The following is an 11,008-nucleotide window of genomic DNA, read 5'->3' as shown; positions in this document are numbered from 1 at the left end:
ACTTCAAAGGCACAATTGGGTATAAGTACTGGGGCTCTAACCCCACCAAATCGGACACTTCTGGACATATGACTGGACTCTGTCAGAGGAATTGCTGTGCTTCATCAAGGACTGACACTCTGCTGGACAGCTGAACTGGAAGGCTTGCTTTTCTTTTGTGCTGCCTTGCTGCTCTCTGACCCTGCTGAGGTAGAGCTGGGCTCTGCATTGCACCCCAAAGTAGTTCTTCAAGGGTTTGTTGGCTTGCCTCCTGTTGTTGAGTCTCGGGGGGGGGGGGAAATCAGTCTGTAACCCTGCTCTGGTGCACTGGGAGTGGACCTAGATACTTGCTTCAGATGCACCAATTCATCTGCTGACTGCATGAGCAGAAATCAACGCATAGTCACTGTGGCAGGAGTAGAACCTGGTACATTGCATTGGAACCACCGCATTGCCTGCAGAAACAGACGCCCGGAACTGCGCATTGCCACCGCAACAAAGATCGACGCATGCTTTGACTGTGTGGAGAAACCTGGCGCATCGTACTCTGAACCAACACATTTAAGATTTGGCTCTTCATCTATGGAACTGACGCATCTCCACCACTGCGTGAATAACAATGACTCCTTGCCAGACTGAGCCCTGCATCTCTCTGTTGTGACCAGGATAAGGTACTTTGTTCACCAGGGCCTACGTGGGTTCTGTAGCTGGCCTGCACTCCATCGCGGTCGGCCAAAACTATGGAATTTGCCCCGGTCAGGCATGACCAGATAACCTCCAATGGTGCTGATTGCTTTTAAGGGCTAGAATTATTTTTTTCTTTAAAAATTCAGAACTTGACTTCTACTTATAGGATTGTTGTCATTGTGATCTTTATTGGTTGATTACATTCTTGTCCATTTGTCTAAACCTGTGTAAAGTCTTTGTGGTGTTTTCATTGTGTTACGGTGTTGCACAAATACTTTACCCATTGCCTCTTTACATAAGCCTGACTACTCTGTGCCAAGCTACTAGAGGGTCAGCACATGTTATCTGTTCGTGTGTATCTACCTTTCACTAGAATGGTGGTCCCTACTTTTACAGGGTGCATACCTCTGCCAACTAGAGACCCCTATTTCTAACAAGCCATATTTGCAGATACCCATTTTGAGGGTAGCAACGAGGAGTAAACCATTCTTTATTTCAAGGTAGTATCACAATTTTGTGTACATCAGTCGATAGAATTACCAGTCTCTTTTCAACGTGTGAAAATGCCAGCAAAAAGGACACTATGCACACTAGATGTAAAAAAAATGTTTTAAAAGAGCTGTAATGTATTTACGTGCAAGAGACCATTTTTAAGGTAAAGTGAGCAGTTTAAATTTGTTTTATTTTATGCACTGGAAAATAGAGACTGGTGAATAAGGGTGCCATTGCAAGATAGGCAGTACCAACAATCCATACATGCTGCACCTTAACAGGGAAGAGTTATTATTATTAATTTAATCTTATAAGGCGCACAGCTACCCGGAGGTTTCCCGGTGTGGATTACAGAGCAATAATAGGCCCATACTCCACACAAAAAGGTGGCCACAGTACCCTTCATTGGAAAGGGCTCCATAAATGATGTGCATGGTATTACATAGTCTTCAATCCACACCTTCACAAAACACTACTGCATGAACATGTATGCAAATAAGAAGGGAAGGCCCCAGTGGGACAGAAAGTCTCGAGGCACCTATTTGTAACCACACAAACACTATAACCCTGCCTGTTTAAAGATCCAATTCCGCTACATAATCCATGCATAGCGTGCAAATGCACAAAAGATTCATGTTGTAAAAGGAAAAAGGCTGCTTCACCTGCAACAATAGTTTTGAAGCTTGAAGAATCTTCTGGACTCTCATGCGACACACCCACCTCCATGATGAAGTGGTATGGCTCGACAAAAAGGAGTTAAAATAGTGTACTTTACATGCAATTAGCCCAGAAAGAGAAGAGGTCTCCAAAACTAGCAAGAAAAAACGAAAGTTGTCCATTTTGCTTTGGGGCCATTTGGGTATGCCTCCAGCATACTAGGGAGTTAGCACTTCCCAAAATTAGAAGGTGGGGAGTGAGAGTCTAGGGACCACTCCTAACCACTAGATGGCTGAATAATGCGCATCTGGCGAATACAGAAAGGTTTTTAAGCTCAAACTATTGTTACAGATGAGTAACCTTTTCCTTTCTTAGCTTTATATAGCGAGCTGGTCAACACTATCAGTTCAGATTCTGAACCTTCGACCTCAGATTTGCCCCAAAATGTTCACAAACTGTCTTGCACTGGTGGCAGATCACAGAAGGAAACACGCCAATTAGTTAGTTTTCTATTTAGATAATTGGCTCAAGAAGGAGAAATCGAAATCAAAGTGACATGTCGAAGAATCCACCACACCTCCCGTTCAAAAGTGAGCCATATGCTGATTTGAGACAGTCTTTCTCCTCTGCATTTCTGGGAGCGCTTCTAGACCCAGCATTGAGGCGGAGCCCTTCCCATTCAAAGAGTGAATATCAAAGAATGTAATGTAAATGTATACTTGTATAGCGCACTACTCACCTGCAAGGGTCTCAAGGCGCTTGTACGAATACCGCTGTGGAACCCATCCTGGCTTTCTCTGTGAGGCGTCCACTCCTGGGCCCCCAAGGTGGAGCCCAGGCATCCTTAGCGTTGTGGGGGCCGTTGTGGAGATTAAGCAAGCTATTGCCCAGAGTTGCAGAGTGGGACTCCATGATTGGAATAGGCACCGAGGCGAGAATTATAAGGTCCGTGGAATTTTTGAGCCCAAGACCCACCGAGGTGGGGAATTGAACCCTGGTCCTGGGCTAGACCTCTGCATCAGGGTCTGCCGCTCTAACCATTGAGCCACACTTCTCCACAGAATAAATCTATGCCACATCTTTCCAACTTGTTCCACCTACACAGTCTACAAGTCCAAGCTAGGAACCATGTCCACCTGAATCCTTCTGATTCCGTGTTGCTTCTCTCTGCATGCATCTCAGACACAATGTATTGGACGCTCAATTGATTCAAGTCACCGAAACGTGGCTCAATCCAGTTCAAATAACACTGCAGCTGAAGCAAGCGCTATAATCCTGGCGCAACCATCCATCATCACAAAGGTCTCCCTTTTTCAGGAACCATCACCATGGTCCATGGTCCATCTTAACACCAGACATATATATTGAATCAATTCTTTAAAAAAAAAACCAACACATTTCATAGTATTGTTTTTTTTTTTACTATTAAATGCCTTAGCGATGCATCCACCTTTTATGAGAACCTCCTTTAGGAGTGACACACAGTACTTATCATCTTTTATCATATGATCATATATTTGCAATCGTCATCATAATAAATCCGAGCAGAGGAGGATAGCAGTAGGTGAATGGCCGTTTAATTCTCCCGCAAACTAATTTGGTTTAGCGGTTAGAAGAACCTACCCCCTGCCCGTTGAAGTAATCTAGAGGCTTTATTTTAAAAGAGCACATCTACCACTGGTTATTTTTCCAGTTGGTTTACAGGGGATCAGGATAGGGTGTACCTTTTAGGGGGCACACACCTCCCATCCACCTGTTTTTGGTCCTGAAGAATACCGGGCTACTGCCCTGATGGTAGAAACATGTCGACCAAGCCACACAGACACATATAGAGATACCTTGGCCGTAACTCACCAACCAGTATCTCGCCAGCAATTTTTAACATTGTTCTGATTACTTTAAAAATAAAATTGGATTTTAGTTAAACCAGGACAATTTTTAACACCTTTTTTTGCACATACAGTCACAACCTGCTCCACTGTAACACAGGTGTCGAAGCACATCCTGGTGACGCTAGGTCACCAGGGTGGACCCCGATGATGAAGCAAGTCACCACTAGGTGGTGAGTGAGGGGTTTCCTAACAAAAAGGTTGACTTTTTCCTTTTTTTGCCAAACAACTCACCCTCCGAAAGTTTTTCTTCAAAAACTTGACGTAGGGGATACTCCTTCTTTTGTTTGCATAAACATAGGAAGTACACATTGATCTGGTCACAGGACATACCAATACCTCAATGTTGGATGTAGGACAGCCAATATAATATCTGATTTTTGACTCAAAATCTATTCTATCTATCTATCTATCTATCTATCTATCTATCTATCTATCTATCTATCTATCTATCTATCTATCTATCTATCTATATATATATACACACATATTTTAATATATAACGCAGCTCAACAGTGTCTGCTTTGTGCTATTTCAGAACATCAGCCTTTTCTGAAGTACTGTGAATCAGTTCTTTCTCGGAATTGCGAAAAGGCACCAGCCTTCTCCTTAAAAGAAATATTTTTCGCCATTCAGGATGGCTTTTGTAAGCGTTCCTGGAAGTCCTGGCCCGTCTTATTTGTGTGAGCAGACTCCTATATTCCAACCTTTCATCCCAGTTCTATTTTAACATATTGAAAAGAGTGAACTTCCATAAAAGAGGGCATGTGTGTGCCCATATCAAAGCACTCGGAGCACATTCAGTTTTTTTATTTGGCAAAGACTTTAAAAGAAGGTAGTATATTAATTTGTCTAATGGAAAAAGTTTGGCTTTAATGCAAAATGCATGGCAATCCCTATTTTACGGGGCTTTGAAACATGTATGAAAATAATGGGCGTGGTAGAGAGTGTGATTTTTTTTGTTTTGTTTATTTTTTATTTGAAAAATGATGTGTTGATGAGGCTTGTATTTCTCTGAGTGTTTGATTATAATTGTAAGAGCAATTGTGCGCATTTAATTGGAAACACTCTAGGCATTACTGAACTTGCTGACAGTTTTGTTATTTAAATAGAAACTAATGGAAGATAGCTTACCTAGCTGTCCTTAATTTAGATATTTTGCATGATAAAATGTCCATGTCTCTAAGTAGTTTCCGCACAAACTGCAGTTGTTTCTAATTTCTTTTTTTTTTTTTTTTGCAGTCTTTATTTTTTCTTAAATTGCCACATGCTCACTTGTGGGCCTTATTTCTTAATTTGCCCATAGTATTTTTATTGATTGGCGACTGATATCAGACAGGATTTCCGCTTCTCGAGATGGAAAACTGGAAGGCAAAGCAATATGATCTGGCTCCTAAAAGTCCAATTAACCATTGGACATTATTTCCCTCCACTTCCAACATCCAATCAACAACTCCTTTAATTTCTGATTTGGGCTGGTTTCTCTGTCCGACTTACAGATTTTATCAACCAAAGTCAACAATTCATTGACCGTAGGAGAACTACATGATAAGCACTTTATGCAAATGTCTCTTCTGGCAGTAAGCATGCGATGTCTCAAATTAGCTGGTATGAGCTTATCTAGTTGGCGACCGCTGCTGTAGAGAACTAGACAAAAGCCTACCTTTACTCTCTGCAATAGGATTTGGGATATTACATCACTTAGGGCCATATGTAGGTGGCAAAATACCGGTCGGTAACGGCCGATTTCGGCCGTTACCGACCGGTATTTGTAATTCCAGATGTAGGGGGCCTGAAAATTTCCGATTCTGTATATTTACCGAATCGGTAAATGTACAGAATCGGAAATTTGGGATGTAGGTGGCACTGGAAACAGTGCCACAGGCCCTTAGAAATTCGTTATTTACCATGAAATACAATGGCATGGTAAATAACGAATTTCTGTGTACATGCACATCTGTGCATGTACACCTGTGCCATGTGGCACACATACATGCCCTAAGGGCATGTATGTGTGTCACATGGCACACAAGCCAAAATCAGGGGTGCAACAGGATGTCAAAGTGACACCCTGTCCCCCTTGACAAATCGGTAAAATTACCGAATCGGTATTTACCGATTCGGTAATTGCCATGGATTCCTATGGGCCTCAAGGCCCATAGGAATCCATGGCAATTACCGAATCGGTAAATACTGATTCGGTAATTACCGAATATTACCGATTCGGTAATATTTAAGGAATTATTACCTACATGGCATTTACCGAATTGTAAATACCGAATCGGTAAAATTCGGTATTTACGATTCGGTAAATGCCATTTACCTACATATGGCCCTTGGGCCCACATGCATCAAGCATTTTTGGAGTCGCAAACGGTGCGATTCCTTAAAATCGTCCGTTTGCGATTCCAAAAATGCCTTTTTGGATGCATCAAGCAATTTTAGAAATCGCAACATTTTTGCGATTTCTAAAATTGCGATTGCTTTTAAGAAATCACAAATTTGCGATTTCTTAAAAGCAATGCATGATTACTTTTAAAATTGCGAAATCGCAATTAGGGGGTCAAATTTACCGAGTGGTTGAACCACTCGGTAAATTTGCAAAAAGTGTTTAAAACGCTGAAAATGCATTTTTTTCAACATTCATGTTACGGACACACATGTCCTTAGGACATGTGTGTGTGAAACATGATGCGAAAAATACATTTCAGGGGTGCATGGGGGGGTCCTTTGGACCCCCCCCTGCACCCATGAAATGCATTAACAAATTGCGATTTTCAAAGTGAAAATCGCACTTTGCTAATGCCTTCCCATAGCGAATTCGCAAATTGTATTTCGGTAATTTATGCGATTCGGTAAAAATTGCGATTTTTACCAAATCGCATAAATTTACCGAAAATAATCATGCATCCCGTTTTGCGAATTCTAAAATGCGAATCGCTATTTTTCGCACTTTAGAACTCGCAAAATTCCGGGATGATGCATGTGGGCCTTAGTGCCTTCCAATAATTTTGAAGTGCTGGGCAATTTATGAGCATATGGATGTCATTGGCACTGTCTTCCACACAGGAAGACAGTGGACTATTTGCGACAGCTTATTCGGCCTCCAGTAGATCCTGGTCAGACTGTAGAAGTGTTTTCTCTTTAGTGCAGTATTGTAAATGAAGCCACGCTGACGCTTCAGTAGTTGTAGTAATGCACGGTTTTAATGGAGCAAGGAACAGCAGTCTCCCTAACGCTTGCTGGCCAGGCACAGAACTGACTCATACAGAACCCTAAGAGTCAGAGCCATCTAAAATCTAGAATGCAGAACAAGAGCATAGAGAACAAACCATAGAGAACAAGAAAATAATATACAACATGCAGCTGATTTTACATTTGTGTAAAGAAGACTCTAAGATACTTGCCTTGAGCTTCTTTACTCCGGTGTTGACAATTATCCATTGCATGTGTGCTCCGGGATCACCTTATTCGGGTTGTCTGCGTTCATCAGTTCCCATACCATATTGCAACGGCTTGAGAAGAAGGCTAGGATCCTGCAGTATTTCCTCCTAGTGCCATTGGACTTTCCTTTTGCACCGTGGGTAGCTCCGCCCCGGGTTTGGTGATCTGTTACTGACCAGAGATCACTGGATGGATATAGTGAGTGTTCAAACTCTACGTGCAGCAACACAAAAGGATGATGGACAGAATGCTGAACATTGTCAAACATTCCCCCTAGTCCCAGGACAAGGTTTAATCCATAGTTTATTTGCTCACCACCCCACCCCAGGATACTTGTTTTCTGATGCAGGGAGGGCCTGGCAGTTCGGGTTGAACTGTTCCCATGAGGAGCAGGGTCAAGACTGATCCGCATATGTCTGGGTCCAAACGGGTTTGGTGTGGTGAGCAAAATAAAGATGGATTAAACCCAGATCTGTGACTTGGGGTGAATGTTTGACAATGTTCAGGATTCTCTTCTTCATCTTTTTGTGTTCCACAGACTCTGCATGTACCCTCTTCCAGTGTGCATGCAGGGAACCTTGAGCTTGATTCTCTATTCCACCAGTAGTCAGTGAAGTGATTTCAATGTAGCTTATTATCTGACTGGCATACGTTACTGGCTGTAAGAGATTGAACAGACGAAAACCCCAATAGATACCGCTTCAGCAGTTCTACTAATGACTAAAGAGATGGAACTTGAACTTGTCATCTTGGGGACCGCTTGTTTGCTGCCTGAGGAGGAACTTCCATGTTGCTTGTGGGTGCAGGTAAGCCTTTTAGGAAATGGGATGCAGTGTTTACTATGCATGACTCACACTTTGCAGTTTTACAATAACTTGTCAGGTCTCTGGGCCCTTTGGACTATCCTCCTTGCACAATATGTGTCTCTAAATATAAAATAGGAAACCAGTAGAAGACTAAATTAACTCTTTCTCATTTGCATATCAAGTGCCTTGAGTCGAAAATGAAATAATTTATATAGTGGCAGAATTCCCTTCTGCACCACATTTCTGGTTCAAACCAAACAAACCGCATCACCAGATTTGGCCATGCAAACCCTAAGATCATCTGTTGTCAGCAGTTTTTAAACAAAGATAGGCAAAGCCAGCAGGTCTGGCTTTTATTTACAAATGCTTCCAAACCCTGGCATCCCTAATTACCTGTGCTGTCATTATTAGGTTTAAGCTAGAAGTATTGGCTTTGCCAGTGCTTGATTGAAAACCAAGCCTTTCGTAAATATCTGTTTTTCAATCAGGACTGTGTATACCAAAGTAGAATGGCCACTTATGTGACAAGGGCCAGGTAACCCCACCACTAGATTGAGAGGTTTATTCTGCCACCTCCTGTACCCTCAGGATGTTGGTGAAATGAAGGCAATGGACATGTTTTTACTCTGCCTACTTTACATTGAATCCAGATATTTAAAGCAAAGTTTGTTTGGATCTGTATTAACTGTATGTATGAAACTGCATATTAATTGTTTTATCAAAATTTTATTTTTCTCTTCCCATTTTAGACGTTTGAGTTGCCATACTCACATGTTATTACTGCAGAGTGAGTGTGACGAGTATCAACAGATGTCTAAGGATGGCTGAACCCAGAGATGAAATGGATAGGGGTCAGCATTAGCCTTCAGTTTCACCATCAACTCTTTAGTATGTTGGGTTACATATATGAAGGTCTGCACTAATGGATTTCAGAAGCACTTCCCTCCTATCCTATCGCAGACAATCCAGCACTATGTTCCTTTCAGAGCCCTTCGATCCTCAGGCTTAAATCTTGCCATTGTGCCACGCTTTAAAAGAGCTAGAATGGGTGGTCGCTCTTTCTCAGTGTTGGCGGCAGCTCTCTGGAATTCTTTACCTGCTACTCTCCGCTCCATCCCCGATCTGCTCCCTTTTAGGAAGGCACTAAAAACCTTCTTATTCTCCACAGTTTAGTTTCTCTCGCTCAGGTTTTTTCTGTTGTGTTGTGTTTTACCATCTCCGGAAAGCGCCGGGACGCCTCTTGGCTGCGGCATCTGCGCGCTATACAAACTAAAATAACATAACATAACATAACTTCTTGCAGGGCAGCACTTACCTTAAAGCACTAACCGTATATTCTTGGCAAAAGTGTGAAGATGTAGTGACCGGCGGGGTCAAGGTAGTGTCATTTGCACTCTGATGGTTGGAGTCACCAACTAACCCCATCAGGTTGAGTTTACGACACATAGTCCTAAACAAGGTGAAAGCACTCCAAAATATAATGTAGTCCCTAATTCCGCTACCACACAAAAATGTGTTAGATTCCCAAATGTCCACGTTGTTGTGGTTACATCTCATAACGATATTCTGTCCATCAATAAACTCATGATCTAATTTTTGTGTGATAATTAAATTAAGGAATGCATTATATTTTGGAGTGCTTCCCCTTGTATGTTTATGACTACGTTTGTATTGAGAATGTTATTGGGCAATTGAACCCTGATGTTTGAGCACCCAAGCTTGATTTATTTCCTTTTTTGCACCGGTGCGGCGGGGTGTACCCTCTACTGCCGCCATTTTGCAAATGGCGCTTACAACATGGTTCAACTCAATGCCTTGGGGAAAGTGCACCTGTGCCCTTGTGTATTGCTCTTTGCTGGGGATTTCTGAGTCCCTTGTATAAATGGTAGCATCAGGAACAGAGAGTGATCTGGGAGGAGGGCGTGCCCAGTGGCCATTGTGCATCAGATGGCTTAAATACAGGCTTAAGTACAGATATGGGCGTCTATTATACCCACTTCGATTCAACGATCAAAGTGAGAACCTTGTTGGATTGGAGCTGTGATTGGTCGTTGGAGATGGAAAGGATGTAGAAACTCAAGCTGAGCACCAGAGCATGTGACCTCGACTCTCATTCTGTTGCATGGCTGGATTTGTGTACAAATAAAGTGAATTAAACAAATACGTATTTCTAGTCAATGACCATTTGCAAAGTTCTATATAGATGCCCGGTTATAGGAACACCATCGCGCCACTGACAACATTGCAATAATAGTGAGACAATTGTGGCTAAGATAAGACAGTGCAGTTCATGTTAATGGTATAGTTTTTCTTCTGGACAGTGAGGAAAACAATTTATGCGTAAACCTAGAAATCCTCGTATATCACATGAGAGAGTTAGAAGCTTTGTAGAAGGAACATCTTGGGATTGCGAGATCATGACAGCCTGACCCCAAGATGGCTGCTCTGAAGTATCGCAAGATTTCAAATTTTCTTTACGCTCTTGCAAGAGTTTTGGTGGAGTCCTTGGTGTCAAGCTATACTCAGGTGGACATCTTATGGTCAGTCCCATACTTTGAGCGATAACAACAACAATACAAACATGCCTAAAGCAGCAGAAGTAACAATAAAAACCTGATTTGTGTTAAGTGTGCATGCATGAGATAACGAATTGAATGAGTGACGATTGAGTGTATTTGAAGATGTAAAATAGTCCCTCATTGCTGCAATGAAGGTCGGAATTTAAACTAATTGCATGAGGTGAGAAAGGAATTTCAAAGCCCACTCTACGGATATGTTAAAGCACTGCCAGCAGTAGGTCTGCCAGGAAGCTAAAGCTATCTGTACTCCCACTTAAAAGAGGATGAAAAAGTTCAAGATATCCGACTTTACACTACCCTTAGACAACGAGTTCTGCCATCAAAGACACTCCAATCAATGACCTTTGCTACTCACTTGACAGTCCATCCTGGGATCAAATCCTTAGAAAATCGATAGATTTTCAGTATTGATAACGCGCACAATCGCTTGCAGCTGCCTGTTGGGTGCCATTTTAAAGTCTGGGATGAAGCTTGC

This window comes from Lissotriton vulgaris, chromosome 11, assembly GCF_964263255.1.
Source record: "Lissotriton vulgaris chromosome 11, aLisVul1.2, whole genome shotgun sequence".
NCBI lineage: Eukaryota > Metazoa > Chordata > Amphibia > Caudata > Salamandridae > Lissotriton > Lissotriton vulgaris.
Note: the sequence above shows the minus strand (reverse complement) of the source record.